This window comes from Passer domesticus, chromosome 2, assembly GCF_036417665.1.
Source record: "Passer domesticus isolate bPasDom1 chromosome 2, bPasDom1.hap1, whole genome shotgun sequence".
NCBI lineage: Eukaryota > Metazoa > Chordata > Aves > Passeriformes > Passeridae > Passer > Passer domesticus.
This window is the reverse complement of record NC_087475.1, coordinates 34,681,980-34,706,948: the sequence shown is the minus strand read 5'-3', so window position 1 is coordinate 34,706,948 and position 24,969 is coordinate 34,681,980. Positions and strand designations below refer to the sequence as shown.

The 24,969-nt window shown below is 39.9% G+C and overlaps 2 long non-coding RNA genes across 2 annotated transcripts; both read left to right on the top strand.

The window, feature by feature from the left end:
• Positions 1-1,252: 1,252 nt before the first annotated feature.
• Positions 1,253-3,081, top strand: LOC135295300 (uncharacterized). Its single transcript, XR_010357345.1, has 3 exons — positions 1,253-1,436; positions 2,499-2,569; positions 2,667-3,081. It is a non-coding gene; the product is annotated as an uncharacterized LOC135295300 (long non-coding RNA).
• Positions 3,082-5,001: 1,920 nt separating this feature from the next.
• On the top strand, positions 5,002-9,993 carry LOC135295299 (uncharacterized). Its single transcript, XR_010357344.1, has 3 exons — positions 5,002-5,267; positions 8,039-8,153; positions 8,446-9,993. It is a non-coding gene; the product is annotated as an uncharacterized LOC135295299 (long non-coding RNA).
• The last annotated feature ends 14,976 nt before the right edge of the window (positions 9,994-24,969 follow it).

Genomic DNA, 24,969 nt, shown 5'->3' with positions numbered 1-24,969 from the left:
CAGAAGACGCATCAGTAATTTACAGTCATCTGTCTGTCTTTGGGGTTTTTCTACACATGAAATACACCTAACCCAAGAGCACCAAGAAAGAGCACATAACTGGAGACAGCAGGAAATTAAAGTGAGCCCTCACCTTCTCTCCTGTGTCTTGGCCTTAAGTGGCACAACCTAAAAGTGTCTGGAAACACAGAAAGCAGAGGGAAAGAAAGTTTTCACTACTCCAGTACATTCTGCCTGAGTAAAGACTGTGAGATGTGTCCTAACACTACTTTAATTAAAATGCAATATCAATTTGATTTGAACCACCACTTTTGATACAGAACTCAGCAACTTTATGTAGTAGGCTTGAGCAGAGATGAAAAATTAATGTCTTAAATAATTTAGGCATCAGAGAGAGTCCCATGACCATAATATAAACATATTGATGTTGGCAAAAAAACATTTATTATTAATTTTGCATAAGAGGTACAAAGTTCCAGGTGCATTTCCTATTTCACACCAACCTTTGCAGACATGCAGAGAGCTTAATAGTATTTAGAACTTATTTATTTGTATTAATTTACATTTATGTTGAGAAAAACAAAAATTATACAGAAGAAGGAAGGTTGTTCTGAATATTCCAAGTATATTTGGACTGAATGAGTGCTCTTAATAAGTTTTCAGTGCTGCTGCAGTAAATGAGTAGGTGTTTACAAGAATACAAAAGATATTAACTAACTATTTCTGGAATTGTCATGGCAATGCCCCAGATTTCCTATAAAATCCTGAATAGGTACTGACTAAAATGTCATTTTCTCCTGTGTTACCTAGAATGATGAACCATAGAACAAGATTCTGTACAAAATATATAGGTATATGTGTATATATATATACGTCTGTATGTGCATGGAGATATTGGAGATATATATATAGTAAGTACACATCTGCATGAATTTGATTGTATTTTTGTTGCTGCTAATGGTCATTTGGCAAAAAGTCATTCTTGCAGTTTCTTCATGGTATGAATCTTTGAGGGGACTCTGATTTTCTGAATACTGCAACTTTAAATGAAGAAATCCCTTTGCCTACCCTCATTTAAATTCAAACACACTATTACAGTAAGTCACTGTGTTTGCTCAATTCATGATCTGGGCCCAAATTTCCAAACAAAGATTTTCAAGCCAAAATTTTAGACCCCTAAATTTAGAGAGGAAAACAGCATCATTATTATTTCCTTTTCTCATCCAGCATTTCCCTGTTCTGAAACAGCAGAGATGGAGGCAGAGCAGAGGGGCCGGTTCTGATGCCCAGCTCTGGCAGCCGCAGGACGCGGAGCAGGGAGGCTCGGAGGAGGGCGTACGGCCATTCCTAGGCGCCATCAAACCACCGGGACTGGCTCCAGCCAGGGGAGCAGGATGAGACTGCAAGGAGCCACAGCTGGACCTCCTGGAACTCAGGTACTGCCTGAACAGTGCTGCCTTGCCACCACAGTCACTGAGGCTGCCGAGGCTCCAGCAGGGACCTGGAAGGGAAAGAGCGAGAGGCTTGACTGGAGCTGCTCTGCACAGCCCAGCCGGCCCAGGAGAGCTGTTCATCCATGTTATGTGGCTTGTGTATAATAAAACATAGCTCACACATTTTTAGATCATCAGCTGCAGTATTAAAACAGGCCCCTTGCTGAGAAAATAAATACAAAAAATATGACTAGTGGAGATGGCATAATTATAGAGAACTGAGACCAAAATCAGAACTGTCCTTTCTTTTTCTTCCTTTTTTTTTTTTTTTTTTTTTGACTAATATAATTAAAGACTTCCTCAGCATGGACACAAAGGGAGTATTTAATGTGAACTTTAAAAAAAAAAAAGAGCGAGATTTAAAGGTTTAATATACCTTCAGGAAAAAAAAAAGAAAAAAGGCAGTTAAAGATTTCCTAAAAAAAATTAAAGATCCACAAATGGCTGGTGAAACTCCATCAAGCAGCTGGAACTTGTTAATAGTCACACTCTCCTGTGACCTGAGATGCAAGAATCTACCCATGAATTTTTTACAGATATCCTTTAAAACAAGTGTTGGCTGATATCACTGTGGTCCACTGGACTAAAACTTTCTGAAGACATTGTGGCACCTAGAGAAAATCAAATCTCCTGACATTCAGGCTTCAGAAAAACACCTTTTTTTCCATTTCTTTTTTTTCTTTAAAAAAAAAAAAAGAAAAGGAAAAAAAAAAAGAAAAGGAAAAAAAAAAGAAACATTTAATCAGTAGCAGTGACTCAGTATTAAAAAACAACAGTACTCTTTTCCCTCTGCTCTGCACATATGGTTCCGCTGAGAGACCAGAGTTAATGAATAATAATAGTGGTTTCTTCACCAGCCTTTGCTAACATTGATATTATATGAAAAAGACTATATACAAGAGAGCAGTTTTCTAAAAATACGGACCCAAAACACCTTCTGAATCTAAAAAAGCCCCAATTTGGCAAGGTGTTGTAAAACAGATCCTAAATGTCTCTTAATTACAGATATCCAGAAGAAAAAATGCTGAGAGCCATGCTTCCAGGCAATGACATCAAAATATGGATTATGTATGTATGTAAGTATGGACTCAGATTTTCATCACAAGTTATTGGGAAGAACTGAACGTTGCATTAAACTAAGGGTTCCACTAAATCCTAGTACTCGTAATTCAGAGATATGCAGGAATAGAGGCCATGCTTTCCTGCAGGATTCTGTTCCAATGCAATTGGAATGAAGAGCCTACTGTGGACCATCCCATGACCTGTCTCGTCATTCTGCTCAGCTCCACACTTCTTTCCCTACACAGGAAGAAAATAGCACATGACATTTCAAGAACACTCATGCACCGTGAGTTGACTTCAGATGAGGTTCTAGCAGCCTTTTTGCAGTGGCACTATGCAATTTAGTAGGGCTTATTGTATAAGCTGGAGGACATCACCAACCCCATGAAACCACCTGGCTTCTGGATTAGAGCATATTCACCTTGAGGTGCAGGTGGAGTGAACACAAAACTCTTGGTAGTGGCCACCACACCAGCTCCAGTGGTGATGTCAGCACAAGGATTGAGGACACTGTGCCTAGTCTGAAGAGCCCTTGCTGAGAAAAGTGATTGGGTGGTCTTTAATAAATCTTTGCTAAAGTAAATTCAGGAGTGGGATCTTGTTTTCAGAACCCCCCCAAAATATATTCAAATGTGAGGGAGCAGCAACATATAAATTTGCTTCCTGGGTCATTACTTACTTGCTGGACACAAGTTCAGATTCTCGTCATTCACCTTCAAAACACCACAGGATCAATGTGCTGTGCCAGCCAGGACACTGGAACAGCCAAGTCCTTTCATATACTTAACTGGGGTAGGGAAAGCCATTTTATGTCCCCATGGCTCTGCTCCTTCATTAAAGAGATCTGGTGGAAGGAGTTATAGCTTTAAGCAATTCTTCTCCTACATTTTGTTGTGCCTTGCTCTCAGTTTGTACAAGGCCCAGTAAGTATTAAAATATAAGCACAGCCGTAATAATAGATATTTAAGAAAAGGCAGCAGCTCCATGGCTGCTGGTGTTGAAATATTCACCCTGAGATCTGTTTATTAGCTCTGCTCACCAGCCTCCCTACTATTTGAGAGGTTACTATAACACTGTGCCTATGTGAGAGAAGTCAGGCTCTGATCTGGACACAGATCAGCCTCCCAGAAAGTCTGCCACATTTGTCACAGCCCAGCTGTCAGTCTTCCCAAAAAGGCTAGGGACTGGAAAGATACGAAAACCAATTCTGCTAGGCCCTGCAACAGGTTATTCAAGGTCAAATCAGGGTGGTAATATGAGGAAATGCACTCTGCTGGAACTCCTCCCGTGCCCATTCTGCAAGGAAAACTATGGTCTTTAGGGCTGTCATTTTCCTTCACAACCACTAAATTCAGACAAACATTTTTTAAAAAAAAAATCTCAGAGAAAGTTAAACTAACAAGCTGTAAATAGGAAAAGGTGTTAAATTATGTGTGGCCTCATTCTTGTGCTCCCCCTGACAAACAAAATGTGGCCAAAAGAGAATTGCACACCATGAAGTTGTTAAATTTCCCTTGGACTCTGTATTTCAGATTCCTCAGGAAGGAGTTGTTAGTCAGGATATGTCGGCATGCTGTGTGATAGAAGCCATGAGGAGAAGGGAGAAGAGGGATTCTCTTCTCTCTGCATGCACACACACACACACACAAACACGTGTGTACACACACTGACATTGGAATGAATGAGCCCATTCATAGTAAACACGCGTTCTATTGGTTTATTAGGCTTGGAAGCAAGTCACACCATCTCAACCTGCCAGAGTTAAGTTGTACATACCAGAAAAATGTCTCACCTGCAATACCTGTCAGTCTGTTCATATTAATGCAAGTCTTACAATTTCTACTGTCCATATACCAAATCCTAAAGGCCTTTAGCAGCCCTGAAAATGGGTGGGAGGATCTGGACAGAAGGACTGAGGTACCACAGTCACTGGGACTCACCACCTCCTTACGAGGCAGGCAGTGTTTCCCGCAGGAATGACTGGCAGTGGGAGGAGGGACATTCCTTGAGGTTCCGCTTTCAGATACTTCTCAGAATCCCTCTCTCTGGGTGGGTTGGCATCTCCTCTGCCAGCAAGAGCAAATGGCCTATGTCCCAAAGGGTCTTAGCTGATCAATCATAGGTGGAGGGCAAGTTGCCTCTAGGCTGTCTTCTGGCCCTCAGTAGCTCTTCTCTCTGTGGTCTTCAGTGCTACTCAATACCAGAGGTGCTGGGAATAATCCTCTGTCTGCATCCAGCTGTCTGTGTGCTGCAACAAGAGCCTCACAGTGCCCTGCCAAGCTGCTGAGCCTTTGAAGGCACAGCCCCAAATACCACACGTTCCATTCCAAGGCAGAATGTAACGACAGCTATAATTAAAACCGTTATTAACACAAACACATGAAGTCATAATAATAACTAAACTGTCCAACAGTGTCCGAGGTGGTGCCTCACTTCCTCTGGAAGATCAGACCTGTTCCAGTCACAAGAGAGGACATCTGCTTCACCCAGCTAGTTCTTAACCTGGGGATCTATTGTCTAAACACACGGCATTTGTTTCCTGTCTTACACACCGCTTTTCATCCATCTTCTAGACAGAAGTTCACTGGGACTAGCAGATAGCTGGTGCAGTTACTTTATTCTGGCTGGACACCAGGTGCTCACCAAAGCCATTCCATGCCCTCCGTAGATGTACAAAGGAGAGAAAATATAACAAAAGTCTTGTGGATACAGGTAAAGACAGGGAGAGATCACTGACCAGGTACCATCATGGGTGATACAGGCTTGACTTGGGGAATTTTTTTTCCTGTATTATAAATCAAATCAGAGTAGGATAATGAGAAAATAAAAACTAAATCTTAAGACACCTCCCATAACCCTCCCTTCTTCCTGAGCTCAGCTTCACTTGCAATTTTCTCCTTCCTCCTCAAGGGGAGGACTCACCACACTCTTGACCTCCTTTAGGATGGGGTTCCTCCCACAAAAGAGAGTACTCCATAGACTTTTCAGTGTGAATCTTTCACATGAACTGCAGCTCTTCATGAACTTCTCCAGCATGGATTCCTCCCACAGGGTGCAGTCCTTCAGGAACAGCCTGCCCCACCACGTGTCCCCCCACGGCATCACAACAGCAAACCTGCTCCACTGCAGGCTCCTCTCTTCTTGGGTCCAGTGGTGCTGCCAGAACCCTGCTCCATCATGGGCTTTCCATGGAGTCACAGCCTCCTTCAGACACCCTGGGACCCTCCAGGTTGCAGGAGCACAGCTGCCTCACTGTGGTCTTCACCACAGGCTGTGGGGGAATCTCTGCCCTGCTGCCTGCAGTACTTTTTTCCCCTCCTGCACCACTGTCCCTGGTGTCTGCAGAGCTGTCTCTTTCACATAATTTCACTCCTCTCTCCTGAGGAGTTGCCCCTGTACAGTTTTCCTGCCTTGTTAAATCTGTTTTCCCAGAGGTGCCACCACCATCACTGATGGGGCTGGCCTTGGCCACTGGCAGGTTCAGTGAATCCAGCTGGCATTGGCTCAACTGGACATGGGAGAAGCTGCTTCTAGTTTCTTACAGAAGCCATCCCTGTAGTACCCCTGCTACCAGCACCTTGCCATGCAAACCCAATACAGACAATTAAACCAATATTGCATGCTCACATTCATGTATAACTAATTCTGGCCCATTGGTGTCAAATATGGTGTATCAGGGAAGAAAAGGTCTTTGATGTCCATCATCAATTCCTTATCTGTATCATCCAAAAAAAATCATCTCACAGGAATCAGAATAATTTTAAGTACACAGTTTGTAGTGTTCTGGTTTGGACTTTTTTCCCTTAATCTCTGTAAATAATCTATGTCTGCTTTACCCCAGCCAGTTTTTTCTCTGTACCATCAGTACAACACTTTCCGACAACTTTAGTTCTGGCATATGCAGTACAACATAAGAGCATCTTCATTTAAGTTCAAATTAACTCTCCTCTTTCTGCTACATTTTTTTTTCCTTAAAGAACTTCTATCAAGCTCTGTGACTACTTTTCACATACCTTTTATTAACTTAATAGTGTAGTTCGTGAAACAGGATTCCATGCAGGGGTAGTAGCTCCCCTTGCACTGATAAGAGGGAATAAGACTAAAATTATAGTAGCAAACCCAGCTCTTCCCTGATAAGAGGGAAGAGCTGGGTTTGCTACTATAATTTTAGTCTTTATTACTTTGTGTGGAATCTCATCCTAAGTATTCAGTCTGAAACTCAAGGTCCTTAGCTCATCTCAGAACACAGATTTTATTTTTATTTGCAAAATATACTAATGTTGAACTTCAAATAATTGGAAGAGCAAGTCTGCATCTCCAAATCTCTTCCACGTTCAGGTTCAATTTACAAATCATCCATTTGTAGTTGAAAAAAATAAAAGTAAGCTGTGAATTCTCTGGAGTGTTCACAAGGTCATTTTCAGTAACAGCAATAAGTGGTTTGCAGTCGATTTCAGCTAATAAAATAGTAATAGCTAAGGCCTCCCACAACTAAGACATGAAGTCTTTTACAACCATTCCAAAGCCTCCTTTTCTATCTGAGCTTATTAACTCTCATTTCCTGTTAGCATCTACTATTCATAAACCACTGGTCTCTAGCTGTGACCACTCTCCTTCAAGATTGCACTGAAATCCCAAAATACTTCTTTGAAACACCTGTGGACAATATAGTTTTGGGCATACCATCCTCCCAAATTAATTCCTTTTACTTCTTAGACTTTTTATTAAGGTCAGGCAATGTCATTGTGTAGGAGCATTCTCTATTTATTTATTCAGGCAGCAGTATAAGGCACAATTGTCCTAATGTAATCCATCATTCCCAGAAATCTACTATTTCTTTGTCAACTGCAGTGGTTTCACTGTTACCTATATGTCTTGCCAAATAACCTTCTTTCTCAGGTGTGTTATTTATGTTACAGAAAATTTACATTTTGCTGGCATCACACTAACCCAGCAGCTTTGGTTCTGTTCCAGGATGCCCAGAGCTTCCAGCTATTCTCTTCCAACATTTCAGTTTCTTTTAATGTTTTTCCCATATTAAAGTATCTTCTATGGTGCCCCAATTTCTTCTGTGCTATCAAAACTTTTTATTTTTGTTATACAAATAGAATGCTGAGCACAACGTAAATGGAAGTCTGAAGAAAAAAGTTTTCTCAACAAGACATGGAAAACTCATAAAACATGTGCTCTGTTTTTCCAAAGACTTTCCCTGGAATCCTGCTGATACATCCTGCATATAAAAAGATCTGGTATTAGACAACCAGAAAATTGTCCCCTAACTACTGTGACTTTTTTCCTTTATTCATATTTTTTCAATTCCACTTGTCTATCCAGACAGAAAACATTCTGTCCCTATTTTTCTCTCTAGAGAAAAACTTTGTTAAACAATGAAGACTGTACTCACAGCTCACTCTCCTGTGCATTTCATTATTGTTGGAGTAATAAACTCACCCTTTTTTTTTTTTTTTTGCCTCTCCCTTCAGAGGAATGGAATATGAATAGGAAGAGGGACTGGAGGAAGGTTGACTCTCTCCTCTGATGTGTGTTCTGCTCAAAGACATCTTGTTCCCTAGTCGGTGTCCTCTGATGCTTCCTCAGGTACACTATCCTCCTGTCCTCTCTCATGAGCACATTGTCCTGATGAGAACAAAGATTCGACACATTATTTTTTCTATAATTAATGCTCTTCTCCATAAAGTTAATATAGACTGTATCTGTCCACTTTATTTACCCTCATGTTAACTTTAGTTGCTATTATCTTACCCCTGTAAACCTCCCCTGACTCTCCATTATCTGCTTCTTGTCAGGAGGATAACATTATTTCAATCAACACACCATCATGTGCACCAGTATCCAATTTAAAATGAATAAATGTCTTACTTGCTTTCAGGGTGATAGTCCATTCATCTTCTGATGAATTGCTCTTATGAAGAATCCCCCAGAGCAAACGGTGCTGTCATTGATCTGCTGTATGCTGCCTCTTACACGCTATTTCACAGTGATGTAATCTAGTGCATACCTTCTTCCAGTTTATGGCTTGTGCTCTTTTCCACACAATCTGCAGTCCCAGATGCTGCTCTTGTAGTACTCCAATTATAGCTTCATCAAGCATCTTTCTTTGCTCTGTTTTGGATTCTCAATTATGTCCTCTCCTTTTTTCTGAACTGGGCACCTGGTTAGTTTGACAAACTCTAAGTACTTTGTCAAGAGTTATTCCATGATGTTCTGATGATTTTTTCCAGATCCAGTTACAATCCCCTTTGTAATCAGACTCTTGCTTCATTAAATTGTGAAGTTTTCTCTTCAGGTACAGACTTTAAAGGTTATGAATTTCACCTTCTTTTTTAATACAGCCTTCTTTAAAATATTTAAAAAAAAAAAAAAGTATTTCAGACTAAAATAGGCTGAACACTTTCACAGCTAATTCTGACTGCCTAAGTAACTGGAAACCAAAGGAACCTCTCAGGACTTCAGTACAACCTATTGTATGACAGCTATTATCCTTTAACTGCCTTCCCTTTTGTAAGCAGATAAAGAGTATGGGGTCATTCACATCTTCTGCTATCCCCCACTCATCCAAAGTTTGTCTGCTGTGAAATTCTTCATTGCTTCATTATTCCACTTGAGATGCTTTCTTCCTTCGTTTTTATTTTCAGCATCATCAGTTACGTCCTGGTGATTAATTTGTGTACAAGAAACTGACCTGGTATCTTGCCCGCTTCCCATTGCTGTTGACAGCTGCATCACTTCCAGGGCTCTCTACCAGATTGATCGTCTGGGACCCGAAGCCTTTACACGCCCTGTGGCTTTCCGGTGCAGTGGTTCACAAGAGCCACACTGACAAGGCTGACACCTTGAAGGAGTTTCTAAGGCACAGAGGTTGCTTTCCTGCCTCAGGGGATTATAGCGCCTGAAGCCATATTAACTGTTGAACAGATTTCCCCCTCAGATACTAAGGTTTCTCACAGCCGCTGGATTTGTCTTCTGCCCAAACCTCACAGAATAAGTTTCCCAAACGGGGAAACATTCCTCTTTCTCAAAGGTCAGTTTTCCTACAGTGAAAGACATTTCTCTTCTTCTTTCTAAACTCTCAGAAGAACTAGATCTAGGCAATCCTTCCCATCATTTCCTGGGTGTGCAAGCCACATTGCACAAGTTTCGTAAATCTAACAGTTCTTGGAAGGAGTGGATCTGTTACATGTGCATGGGGTCTGCACACATCCAGTAAACCTCCTGCTCTCAACATGCACAGGACTTAGAACATCTGGTCCTAGATCAGTGGTGCAGTAATAAATAAGAAAGACAAATAAACTCACACCTTTGGTATAAAAGAGAAGCAGGCAAACACCAAAATAGATACCTCAAAGTGGGAAAATATCACTTCCCTCTGTTTGTCTTTGACTACATCTTTATCATACACTTCATGGAAATCCCAGGCTTGCTGCTTCTATCTCACCCTTGTTCAGGATGACAGATCTCTGAACAGGGCTGAAACTGCATCTAGGTCCAAGCAGGTTGTCAAACATCTGCAAATCCATTATATATAAAAGCAGTCTTCAAATTCCATGTGGTTAGAATTGCCAAAAGACAGAAGGGCATCATCTGGAAAACTTGACACAATGTAGTTTTAAGCAGAGCCAGGAGAAAGGCAAAAATAAAAAGGAAAATTACTTAAGCTATCGCTTGTCTTGCTTTTTATTTTTGAAAGATTTTGAATGTGTTGTACACCTCATTGATATGCAAGTAAAAATGAGAGATCCATATGAACACCATACATAGGCTTATCTGCAAATTTTTAAAAGGTCTGAGGCTGCTTCAAGAGCTGGCACAGTGAATAACCCTGCAAATTTTTGTCTTTTTGTCTCCCAACCACATAAATAAAGCTGTTTCTATATAATTACTGGGAAAGACGCATCTTCAGCCCATGAGCTCCTGCCAAGAGGAGGGTTGTACAGAGATTTTGTTAAGGCTTAACAAACCAAATCTGAATTTGAAGTTAGCCAACAATAACACCTCTACCAAAAGATTTAGTGAATTCATACCTTCATAATCACTTTCTCCAGGTTTTCATGACATCTGATTATGACTAAAATCTTTACAATCAATCAGAAACATACACCAGGACAGTGGAGAAATTCATACAAAAGTTTTCATCTCATGCATTCACAAATCAAATGCTTTATTAGTAGCTGCTACTACAGCTTTGTTCTCCCCACTATAAATTCAGTAGGATTTACACATAAGGACTAATCTCTCATCTGTTTATGGAATATTCACATCTTTCAGGGAAATAAACTATCAGACTTAGCCAAATTTTCTTTCTCCAAATTCCATGCTCTCATAATCCCTGCAGAGCTACAGATTCCAAGTGCTGCTATTATGGACCAATGTGAGGCCATCCTTCACTCAGATTCAGGACTCTGGAAGCACTTTTCTTAATCCAAAACAAGAAGTCAGATTAAATTTTTCCTCCCAACCCTGGGCAAATCCATCACTTTAAACCCTCACAGCTTAAAAGTATTAAAGTTTTGAATTTGGCAGTGTTCTCCTGAGTGAGTGAGAAAGCTGATTATTTCAGGTTGGAACTGCATACGCTATTGTGTCCTAACAAAAAGAGAGTGGTTTACTGACATCATTCAAGGTACACTGTGGTTATGCTGGCTGAAGATATAGCCATATATTTAGTACCATTTCAAGTAATAAAAACTTGCTCACAATTTTTTTTCTTTTTTTTTTACTTAACTTGAAAAGTTTACTGGCTGGTCACACGTGCACAATTGCAAAATGACTAAATTAATCTCCCAAATGTCAGTGTCAGTTCCAAAACATATTTGTCATTAAACTGAGATGGCACGTGATCATTTTCACTGCCAATGGACCATTTTAGAGACTGAGTGAAAACAGGATTACTACAGAGACTTCCTCATCTACTATAAGCAGTTTAAATACCAGGATAATTTGTATTCCTTCTTAATTATCAAAACAAATTTCTGAAAAGTCTTCAGCTAAAGGTTAGAGACACCTAAAAGGAAGCTTAAAGCTTTGTCCATTGCTTTCACTATGAAATATTTCTCACAGTTTGGCTTTAGAAGTTTTTTAAAAGTAGACATTGTATTACACAGCATGGAAATCCCTGTATATACTCTAGTGGGGAAATCCCTAGTCCTACCAATCCTACTATCACCATCTAACTCCTAGCTTCAGAAGAGTATAACACTTCAGGAAGTATCAAAAAAAAAAAAAACCAAAAAAACCAAAATACTGTATGATCTGATCCTTTCTTCTCCATAATGCAATATCCTTAACAAGAGAGTTTGGGGTCCAATCTTCTCAATTCAGAAGTTGCAAATTATTCCTGACTGTCAAAGCTGGTAATTGTAATATATAGAAAGCAGTGACTAACTAAAAGTCCTGTGACCAACCTCATATATAGAATGAACTGCCTATTCAGCACAGGCCTTGGCTCATTCAGCAATCCCCTCTGAGATGAACCTGGATTCATGGGGCTGGTTTTGATCAATACCAAACTTTTTCTCCACCCTTGCTGGGTTTCTTACAGAAAAAAAAAATACCATGTCTCCCTAAAGGTTTTACTCATTAAAGGATTTAAAGGACTAAGAGTTCCAAAGAAATTTCTCATTAAATACAATAGATTTAGAGGTCTATGACATTGAAGCTTCATTTGGCCATCTATCAACTTTTCATAACCTTAAGCACATTATCTTGACCAGCAATGTGAAATGTGAATGAACTAGAACACTGACAATGGTGAGCCCCAAGAGATAGAGAAAAACAGGAGGTGATGGGAAAAGAGCTTGCTGAAAAGAGATCTAAAAGAATAAATAGAATTACACTTTCTAATGTTGGCAAATAAGATAAATGGACATCAGCATTGCAAGTTTGATTATCTTTGAGGTTAGTAAAGCAGAATTTCTACCAGGAGGGAAGAACTGTCTCTCTTGTTCTCAGATAATCATATGTTAAAATACAAAATACATTACATAATAAGGGAAATTAAATGGCCTTCCAGTACTGAAACTATGCCTGAAAAATTACTTATATCTGTTCGACCCTTAAGGTGATTTTTCTGAACATCATGATCATAAGTGGTAGCTCCAGGAAGGGACGTAAAGTTACTTCTAATGAGGCTGGGGCCATGGCCCATGTGATGCATATCAGAGAGAAAGAATGGTACGGCAAACCTGAGGAAAACAAGTGAAGTTTTGCTTCCATTGACTAAATTGTGTCTTCTTAAGTCACGTCATATTCCTACTCCAGTCAGTATGATAGCTAAAATCCAGCCCTAAGGCAGTGGGTTTTGTTAATAAATATGTGGATGGTCTGCAGCTGGCAAACTGACCTGGAAAAGAATACTTCAGTCAAAATAGTCCAAAACGCTCCTTCGATCCATAAGTACTTCAGGAATTTCCAGCTGAGCCTTGGTTTATTAAAGGTATACCTAGCTCAACAGTCTTGCTAGGCAATTCATACAGTTTGCTCACCTAATCCTTTATATGAACAGAGAATGGTCTTCAGACAACAAGATAGTTAAAAGCAATAAGTGTGGGGTTTTTTCAATCATGACAGTCTGCCCTTACTCACCTACTTTCCTGGATGCCTCTGAAGCACCTCTAAGGTATTCCCTGAGTCATACATGAGTTTAACAGAGTCTTAGCAGCCCAACATTCTGGGAAGCATCAGGCCAGGATCCTTGTGTACTAAAGCCAATATTACAAGCAGTGACAATTCCAGTGCTCCTATAGAGTGGATCCCACTATGGAAGGAGACAGCATGCAGCCTGCGGTCTCCTCTGCCACTAGGAGAAGCTACTTGGCTCATCTGACCAGTGGAGTAAAGCAATATTGGTTTAAGACATATGGAAAAAACTAAAGTCAGGAAAAGTATGATTTAATAAAAAGTGATTTCTAGAGTGCCCGTTACAGATGCACTCAGCTGTACTGCATAAAATGTAAGGAAAGGTTCCAGAATGTTGTGCTTTATTTAGTTTTAGGTGTTTCTCAGCCTGCTGGATTTCTCAGTTCAGGTTTCTGTTGCTTTAGAGATTCCAAATTATGCTTCAATTTTTTTCTTTCTTATATGAATTCTTTTTTTTGTTTGTTTTTTGTTTTTTGTTTTTTGTAACAGAACAGCTTTCTTTCTACAGTAAATAATTTGCTATGTTCATCAGGAGTATGACAGATGCTTCATTACTAGCCTCATCAGCTTGAGAAGGTGGGCTTTTCCCCATCAAAGGTTACATCTACTAATACAAAAGATTTAAGCCTTGTATCTGGCATTTATGTCATTTCCAGGAATCAAATCATATTTCAGCCACATACATGTTGATCTCTTGACCTTGAGGCTTTATTTACAAAAATCAATGGTTTGTTTATGACTTTCAAGCATATGCTTTCCCTCAGAGGAGGCTGATGTGAAGACTATGATGATCAGCCAATGTTGTGTCAGTGTCCTACCACCCCACCCATCCAACAGTGTGTCACAGTAGGTGTCTGTAGTTGTGTCTTCAACCATTCCCACGGTGGGTATACTGTGTTATCCCTGGTAAACACATCTTTTGATAACCCTAGCAATTGCCTTATAGCTCTTGTACATTTCCATATTGCCTGGGAGCATGCTTAGTGGCCTGAAGCAGATCTCTCAGGATGCTATTTTGTCTCTGTCTCAGTTTCCCCACCTGTAATATGTATTATATTTCCTACTGAAGGATATGGTTGTCATTAATTTTAAATGTGTGTGAAGCATTTTGAAGATGAAAGGTCTGAAATAGCATGCTTTTTCTCAAGTTTAGCTTAAGCAAAATTGAGAGTGTGGAGAAGGTGGTTGCTTAACTCCAAGCAACAAATAAGAATCACTACAGCAATTGTGAAGAGAGGCATGCTGTATAATGAAAAAACAGGTCCCTGATACAGATTCAAGTAACAGTTGGAATTATATTTTCATGATATTTGGAACCACATTAGTGCATTGAATGCAAATATTCATACTTTAAGTAAGAGGTTGTTGGTTTGTTGTTTTTTAAAAAAAACCACTAATATAAACATCCAAAGAACAAATTATAATCCATATTCACAAGATAAGCTTTTTGCATTTTTTATTAAAGTTTCTACACCTTTGATAAACATCACTTACAAAATCAGAAGGAATACCACTGAATGTCATTGACTAATCCTATATCATGTGTCATAGCCAACATGATCAAATTCCAGGAGTTAGTCATGGCGCAGTGACTCTGGAGTGGAGATTTTGATAAAGACTCAGATGCCTAAACTTAGTGGTTAACATGGCTACAAAAGATCAAGGTGTCAATCTAGTCACTGGAGAGACCTGTGGCAAAATAGCTGCCATTTCTGATGCTCTGGTGTATCCTGCAAGGTGCCAGATATCCTGCTGGAAGTTCCTTCACGTGAGTTACATCACAACTCTCTTGGAGGTCTCAGGTACCCTATAACATCTCTCTTTGTAAGCAAGTCAGTCCCAAGCATCTGTTCTAGACTCTGTTGAGTGAATGAACTCATGTGAGCGTTGGGCTAACACAGAAATATACACTGTCAACACCTACATGGAGGGCAGGTATCCCACTCCAAGCTGTAGCCAATCTCTGGGGTTTAACTATGTTATTGTTTACATAAACCAGCTTTCCCAAGCTATGATTGTTTGGCCTTTGTTAAAGAATTAATGGAGTATTCATATTAGCACAGGTCCTGGGGACTACAAACCATTCCATTTATTTTAAAAATTGGATCTTTTAACCAATTCCTCTGAAGAATACTTTTGATATTGCTAGAGGAACTGTATGAGGCTGGGAGAGTACAGGGGACCCAGTAGGCAGTTCTGGGAACTGCTCTTCAGTATCTTCCTCTGGAAGAAATGGCTCTCATCCAGAGGAAAAGGACTTCTGTTATTCCTGCAATTTCAATGAGAAAAGGTCCTTTCTGTAATCACAGCAGAGGCAAAAAGGAGCTTCCAGTCATTCTTCCAGCTGCATAGCAAGAAAAGTAACCTCATTCCTTTGAAACTTCCAACAGGGAGGCAGATCACAGCATAGGTGGAGTTAAAAACCAGAATAAAAGCTTTTTGTGATATGACACTGTCTCTTAACTGCTGTCACAGATATTGTTAGTACGAGGCAAAGAGAGTTATTTTGTATCCTTTTGTAAAATCTTTATCAATTTCTCTTGTAATAAAGATGTGTTTTAGGCAAAGGGAGATCAGCTTTAGAGTTCTGAGTGACATGCACCTAACAAGTTCTTTAAGATGCGTCGCTCTCCTAGCAGTGTCACTGGCTCCAGGACAGCAGGATAAAGTTTTGGGAACAAAGCACAGGAAACCCGCCCCTCGAGCGCCAGCTATTCACCCAGTCCCACCCAGCAGTGAATTACGACATTCATCTCCTGCTCTTCTGCATCAAGATACCTTATTTTGGACTAAGAATGTGCTTGTTGGATGTCTAGTGATACCTGAAAGTAACCATAATTGAGATGAACAGAGCTTCCCCACCAGCAGAAAAGAAGGAAGTGTGAGAAAATTATAGGAAATGAGAAAGAATGAGAAAAATCAGTGGCAAGTACTGACTTCTGCCCAAACGTGCTTACTGGAGCTCAGTGGTCACATTATTCAGGCCAACAGAAAAACCTGCAGAAAAATCATCAGAAAGATCACAGACATGCGTTGTGCAAGGAGAAGTGATGACATTTGCCCCTGAGGTAACTTTTTCTAGATACACAAACACCCCAGAGCAAAGCACTGAAGTACTTTCCTACCCACAATGAAATCCTGGGTCTTATGTCCAGTGTAACCCGTTTTTCCTCTAAAAGTCACAAATGCCATATTTTGTAGATGGATCTCAGAGAATGTAAAAACACGTTAAAATGCTTGTGCAGAGAGTTCCTGAGTGTGTACCTGTCTGAAGAGACTCTAGAATGAGACCTAACCAAGGAAGTGCTATAAGAAAAAAAACATTTGTTACATTTGCCTGATATGTCATCATATGATTAATTACAATAACGAAGTAAGATCACCCTTTATTTCTTACTCATCTCTTTTGGGGGAGGCATTGTTCGAACAACCATTAGACCTAGGATAACTCTCAGCCTATCACACATTTTAGTAGGAGGTCAGAAATCTCCAAGAACAGCATTGCACAGGAGCTGCTGATAGCTCCTCAAATGCATAGATTGTTCTATTTTTGATGATATGCGTATGTCAATCTCAGAGCAAAATTGAGCCCTTAGGGCAAAATTCTTCTCTCAGATCCACACATCAATGGGAGTTCCCCTCATGCAGGAAGAACAGACTATTGGAGGTGTGAGCTGCTGTGTAGGTCAGGATAGAAAATTTTGTCTGTAGTGTTTATTCCTGAAATAGTAAATTTAAAATATAAATATAATTTTCTGTAATAGAAAAACATTTGAACAGAACCTAGATCTGCCCTACCAGCACCACAGAAAAACATACCACATCCACAAATAAACAAATATTTAGCTCTAGAGTTTGGAGTGAAAGAGAAGGTAAAATTATGTCTTTAGAAAAAATGAATATATCAAATTCTTCCTCTAAATGGTGAATCTCTTCAGAATGAAAACACTCTTTGTTATAACAGACTCACTGGGGACAAGGTGCTTCAAGATTCCTGTAATCCTTCACAAGGTGAGAAATCACATTCCTAGTGCCTTCAGGCCTTCACAGGCTGTCTGGGCACATATGTGAAGGAGAAAAGCCTCATTCCACCACGTTCACCATGAAGCATGCCCAGCATATAAAATGGGATTCCTTTGTCCGGAGGGGTTGATGAGGAAGAAGGATCACTAATCTAGAGTAGTCACTCAGGAGCTCTGGTGCCACATTCCCAGTTCTCTACGGGCCAACTCTGCATGTAAATTTTAGGTTAAACATACTAAAATATACATGTACAAAGAAAGCAGCCTGTCAAGGATTTAGGTTTGGAACTGCTGCCAAAGTGTGTATCTGAGCCAGGTCTGTGTTCACCTTACACATGCCTATCCTTGAATGTTTCTTTAATGATAAAATTAATCCCTTCACAGTGAAATGGTACAGAACCTATATGCCCTTTTAATTCTTAATTCTCTCTGATTTCAATTTTGAAAACTAACAGCTATTAAAATAGTGTTTAAAAGAGTGAATTGGGGCATATATCCTACAGTAACTCCCTGAACTGGTGTGAATTTCACCTGAAAATTCCAGGCTGCCGTTGTCAGGATTTAATGCTGGTGGTCTGATTCAGTCTTTCTCTCTCACTTCTGCTATTTCATCTCTTTCAACATCCTCCTGCTTGAAAACTTCACTACTCATTAGTCACTATTGAGATCATTAGCATGCAGCCTTGGCTCTCCACAACTACTATAAACAAAGATATAAAGTGCTTTCTCATGTTTCTTGCTGCGGTTTTGGAAGCAGTGTACATTGCAAGAGGATAAAGGCACCTACAGCTCCAGACAGATACAGTACAAGCAAAACAGCAGCCAGAGACAACACCTAAGGCTTTGGAAAAATGTCATTATTTTGAATTATTAACAAGAAACAATCTCAGTTAGAAACTCCACTAATGTGCCTGTAGGAGCCACATACCCCTAACACAAATGTTTATGAATTAGGTAAGCTTTCAACTACTAGTTAAATAAATATTCAGCTATAACCCATTCTGCCTGTGGACATATAGCTAGAAATCTTTGTTATCCTGCTAGAGACACCATGGATATAAAATGGTAACAAGGACAGCTATGAAAAGTTTGTATTCTATTTCCACTTGAGAAATGTCAAACTTTATTTTTGTTAGTGTCTCTCTGAAAAATATTTCTCTGGCAGTTTTTTGACCATAACCTGAGAAGAATATTTAATTGCAGGAATAATCGCTGTTGAGTATCAAAATTAACTTAATACTCATTAGTTTGACTGTGGCAATACTTCTTAACTTGACTCGTAAAATTTGTGCAATGAATTATTGAAAAGCCATTATTGAAATAACCCTTTATTTTCTAACATGGCTGCTTGTATTTCCCCATTGAAACATAGCATGCATCTGTTGCCATAGATACCATTATTTTCTAAAATAAACATTACTTTTTTCCTCATTTCTACATCCACATTAAAAAAAAGCTAAACTATGACACCTTCTCAAATCATATGTAATGCGGGCAAAAAAAGTGTATTTAAATATAATCTTATTAAGGATAAAAATTCATCTTACCTCAACATGCAGACATTTAAGTGACATAAAAGACGATAATTCTCAAAGTTTATTAAACCAAACATGGCATGCACATTTGCAATCTTTACAGGAGTCACCTTTTTGGGACACTTGTCATTGTGTAAAATATGAGAAAGAGAAGTTTCACTAAAAAGATTTGGGGGGACAGGGAAAGATTTATATGTAAAGCAAGTTTCCCACAGTGTGCTTCTTTTACCTTTGGTGTTCTCAATGTGGTCTCTGAATACTTGGAAAGGAACCTTCTATTCCATGGCTGGGTTGAATATGGGATAATTTTATTTGCTTAACTGAGCAGTCCTTTTTAGCCTTGTTCTCCTGCAGCACAGCAAGTTTGGGTAATTTTCAAAAGTCTCATGTACGATTTCCAAAAATAGCACTCAGACTTTAGAAAACTGTCCACAGGGACAAATCTTGTCATGTCCATGCTACAGTAGCCTTATGCACTAGTTCTGAAGGAAACACGGTGGCAAAGAAAGTATCTTATACTTCTAGCAGTAGGGAGGAAACTAAACTTCTAGAGATTGCTTGTCTGTCAAGTATTATACATGCAAAGCAGGTGGAAAAAGGACAAAATTCAATAACACCACAGACAATAAGACGAGTCCAAATGTCCATACGACTGAGTAGAAAAAGCATCGTACAGGTTTCATCCTGGTCCACTCCTGACTATGATCAGACAGACATGCAAAGATAAAAAATGCCTGTAACTGAGACCAAAAAAAACCAGCCTGGAACATGGAGGATATAAATCAGCAGCTTTCTTGCATCTTTAGTAGAACCACAGTGGAGTATGCAAGCAGCACTCAGCCTTTATAGTGTCATAAAAGACATGTGGATATTCTAAACATTTATTCTGCTTTTTAAGAACCCTTCCTCTCAAAGTACAAGCAACAAAGAGCAAAAGCTTGAGAAGGAGACAAATCAATCCTTCTCAAGAGAAGGCCAAATCAATCCCCAAGCACCAAAGCAGAGATGTGCCTTGCAGCATACCTCAAAGGACAAGGGACTGGAACGATCTTGAACCACTTTAGGAAGTAGGTCCCGAAGGGAACACCTTGATAGCAGGCATCTTTATACAATGGAAGGTTTTCAGGGTAATCATTCTTTACTGACCAATCAAAACATCAAGAGAGACTTGGACTTTATTATAGGTGAGTCTAGAGACACGCAAGGCTTAAAATACTGAAACCAACTAATCCAATATCAACAGAAAACAAACAAACAGTTACTGTTGAGAACAGGATGGCTACCAGCAAGAGACTCTAACATCTGGGTCAACATAAGATGAACTGTATTTGCAATACATTATAGTGTTCTATAAGAGTTTACAGATCCTAGCTAGCATTACTCTCCCTTCACATAGGAATAAAGATATCTAAATCAAGGAGGTATATCTTGCTAGGCCCTACAAACTCCGTAGATTACAGTCCAAGTGAAAGGTTGACACTAGACTAGCTTGTGACCTAGCTGTGCTGTGGTGCATAACAGCTATGGCTGTTACTTTTCCAAAATTCAGTGTTGCTCTGGCAGTGAGGGACTTCCATCACCATTTTTGAGGAGACTGAAAACTAATGCAATCTGGCTTTATCTTATTTATAGAAAGACCACTACAGATTACAGTTACCAAACAAAACTGGTTCTAGAGCAAGTATCAATATAAAAGGAATAAAGCAACACCAAGTAACTCACTCTGTCACCCAGAGAGGCATTGATAGGCTGGAAAGGTTGGCCCATGCATACCTGACGAACAAGGAAAAGGACAAGATGTTGCACCTGGGTTGGAGCTATCCCAAACACAAATAACAGATGGTTGAAGAATGGATTGAGAGCATCCCTGAGGAGAGGGACCTGGGAGATGTTCACTGGTGAGAAACTCAACATGACAGTAACACAAGCTTGAAGCCCAGACAGCTGAACACACACTGGGCTGCTTCAAGGGCAGGGTGGCCAGCAAGTCAAGGGAGGTGATTGTCCCACTCTGCTCTGGTGAGACCTCACCTGGAGTGCTGCATCCAGCTCTGAGGCCCCCAGCATAAAAGGGATGTGGGCCTGTTGGAGCAAGTCCAGAGAAGAGCTTCAGGAATAATCAAGGAGCTGGAACATCTCATCTAAGATGACAGGCTGAGAAACTTGGAGTTGTTCAGTCTGGAGAAGAGAAGGTTCCAGACAGACCTTATAGCCCTATCCAGTACCTAAAAAGGGCCAACAAGAGAGCTCGAGAGGGATATTTTACAAGGTCATGTAGTGAAGGGACAAGATGTAACAGCTTTACACTGAATTCATTTAGACAGTAGAAGAAAATTCTTTTCTGTGAGGTTGATGAGGCACTTCAACAGATTTCCCAGAGAAGATATGGATGCCCCATGCCTGGAAGCGTTCAAAGCCGGGCTGGATGAAGCTTGTAGCAACCTTGTCTAGTAGAAAGTGTTGCTGCTTATGTCAGGGAGATTGGAACTAGGTATCTTGAAGGTCCCTTCCAACCCAAACCATTATATGATTCTATGATTCTGTGAACTAGGAATGCAGATAAATTAGAGCTATTAAAAGAATCTGAGAGGAACTATCACTTGTCAAGAAGAGTAAAAGGCATAGACTCCAAGGTAAAGTGAATGAGGCCCAGAAAAAGACATTTACAGTATCAGGCCTAAGAACCTGCTTTTTCTCAGTTCTTCAGATGAATATAATTTTGACAAAGAACTAGTATTTGCACACTTAAAGGATATAAGTGATTTGAACTCAACAGCATCTTCTCCCTTATCTTCCATTATTCCTGTTTATCAAAATTTCTCCAGATCTCACATTATCTTCTAGAGTATAATTTATTCAGGGAAATATTAATGGTAAAAATATCTCTTCCCTCTTCTTCTCTGTGAATGAAATGCTGGATCCTTCTCAAAGAAAATATATTAGACACCATTCAAGGCCCAGACATGACTTGGTTATAGTATTAAGGATGAAGGGACAAACAGTGGAAAGGCATTGATACCTGAATCATGTGCCTCTCTGATAAACAGAAGGGGTCCCATGAGTACAGCATCCTAGTTCAAGCCCTGGCTCCCACAGCTTCTCCAAGCTGGACTTCCAAAGGCATGGACATCTATCAAAAGCAGCAAACATGCCTGCCCATCACTAGCAAATGAAAGGTATGCACCCCTGTGAAGTAAAAGTCTCAAATGTTAAAGAAAAAGTAGCAGGATCCCAGAAATACACATTTCCTGAAAATCAGACTCCATCCTAATTCTACCATACTGAGAAATGGTTCAATACTTTATGAACACTACAACTTTCCTTTTATAGCAAAGACAGTAACTAAAGGAGGATCAATAGCAACCTCTCTATTAATAATGGCTGGCATCTCCTGTTGTCATGAACAACAGACCTAAGGGTCAGATGTACAGAAAAGTCTGTTCATCCGTAAATACCCATACACATTAAAAATCCTTGACAAACATGGTCTAAAGTAAATTAAATTAGCCCTTCAAGAAAGCCTCTATTTGTCAACCAGTGACAAAACATTTGTTCATTTCACCCTCTAATGCCAGGTTAGAGTTTGCACATCTAATGAAGCCACTTTAGATTGGTGCAGCTTCTGTATTTCCAAGATGTTCCCCTTGCTTTGAGCTATTTTAGCTTCTTCTTGCAGCCTTGACTTCTCTACATCCTGAACATTTATATATTCAGCACTAGATCACAAGTGATGATGGAGAACATTTCACAATGCATGGGTCACACTGGAATACATCTGGATGTGCCGAAAACAAAAGGGGACTGGGACAAATTTTCCCAAGTAAAAATACAAATTTGTCTAAGGTGAATGCAGTTTGGTGGCCACAATTATTATCTGTGAGACTTTTGTATCCCTTAATATTGCACACAGACTCAGGCTGCACTGGAGCTTATGTGAGCTGGGAACCTGCCTCTTAACTGATGTCTAATCAGAAGAGGCTGTAAAGCTCTTTCCCTCAACCTTCCCTCACAGCAGTGGGCTCGAATCCCCATAAAATGGAATCTTCTGTACATTTGGTGTCAGTGAGCTCAAGACCCCGTCGTATGTCCCATTTGCCCAAGTCCTGTAAGCCTCAGACACCATGACCATCTTTCTCTTCTTATGAACATAGGTTCTTTTGTGACTCAAGTGACATCTATACTGCAGAAGAGAGTCCAGTGTCCCAGTATTAAGGGTTCTACAGTGTATGCTGTCCAGCTTTTTACTTTTGATTTGAAAAGGGATGACTATAGACATGGTGTGTGTAAACGTTGAAGGAAAAAGTTCTTAAAGCTTAAAAAAAAAAGCATTCATTAAACAGCCAAAACTCAGGAAGTGCCACCATTGGCATTTACTGTGCAATCAGATTCTACTCCCATGTGTATATACATTATGATACAGTCTGTAATTATAGAATTCTTTTTTTTCCACAGGACCCCAGCTTTATTCAGTGCACAGTGCTCAGTGAATACAGCATTTGCCAATATTTCTTTTATCCTCATGCTTTATTTACTGCACATCCTCTGAACATTGCATTGAATATAGAGTTACTTGTTGCCTCATGGGTTTTGTGCTGATGCTCCCAAAACTAGTATATCAGTGAACTATAAGGATTAATGAATTTATGGTCACAATCCTCTTATGTACACACTAGGAGAGTGTCACTCCTATGTACACATCAAGAGAGTGTCATTAAACCTATTTTATAGACTGAAGCAGAAAGACACAATGATCTGCCTGATGTAAGACAGTAAGTCAGGGGTATATTGCATGAATCTACACTGCCACTTAACACTGGCTTCTCCCCTGAAGTCCCAAACCTACATCACTTGTGTTAATTAGAGTCACAACAATCAACACTGAGCACTTCTCTAAATCATATTCTGATCTTGTGACCTTAACATCCAGAAAGCCACACATTCAGTGATATCCTGGAAATGTCTGGCTGCCTTCAGTGTATCAGCCTGGAAGTCTGCAGCAGGCTAGATCCACCTGTCCTGCAGGATCACTAATTGTGCAGACGATAAACTTACACCTATTGCCATTTTCCCTCACTGTCTACATGCAGACACCTACTGACATCTCAGGTAAGTGAAGAATACTCCTGGAAGATGTCTTCCCTCTCTGCACATCCCAGTTCATTCCTTGAGCACAGTTTACCTCATGCAGAAGCTGAAGCAGAGGTTCTGTGACAAGAATATACATGGTAGGTGGAATCGTAAGAGACTGCTTCATTAAAGACTCTAAGGCTATGTATGTGGCAATTAAATTCAGTCAAGTTTTGAGGGATTTGGTTTTTAAATTTTCTTGTATAAGGGCATCTAAATCATCTGAAGAGGCCTTTTTGTAATCAGAAAGAGAGGAAAATTGGAAACTTCATGAAGTCTAGGTAGTCTATTGGACAAAGCTGATATATTTAGGAAAAATTCAAATACCATATTGAGCCCCACCTAGGAAAAACAATTAAGACAATTATTTTCCAAAAAAATCCTGTAGAAAAGCAATTTGCAATTTAGTGTACTATAATACCAGAAATCACAGTAGGGAAACCAGCTAGATTGAAAATCGTAGTGGAAAGGTCATTTGCCTGCTATGCCATCAAAGTAGCATCAGCTACAGTCTTGGGCTACACTTATGCATAAGTAATCCATGTCTGCCCTGTTCTGCAAACTATTTTCCTGGGATTAAGAGCTGTAACTTTTCAGCAACTCCATCTGTTCTGATAAAGTCAGGAAAACACAGACTGTAGAGTCCTGTGCTACATATTAGTCACTGAGTCATTATAAAAATAAACCTTCCGCTCTGAAGAAAACAAAGTAGTGGAACCACTGTCCTTTGTGCAGAGGAGGACACACAAAGGGAGCATGAGGAAGAGACTTGTCGTGGAATTGGACATGTTTGCCCAAAGAGAGATGTCTACAGAGGCAGTGCCTACACCTGAGCTAGTCTTCTAAGGCACACCTTAATAAACTCACCAGAGGTCTATTTGCTTAAAGTATCTGCTTGCTCCCACTGACAAGTTCTGATGTGGCTGGCTGAATTGGAAATATCTGAAGATAAGCAAAATGAAACAGATGCCTAATTTCTGTAATTCAATCAGGCTAGGAAGGGAGCAAGCCTCGCAGCCACAGAGATCTGTCAGGTGCCAGGCACACACACAAGCAGAACACGAGGCACATGGA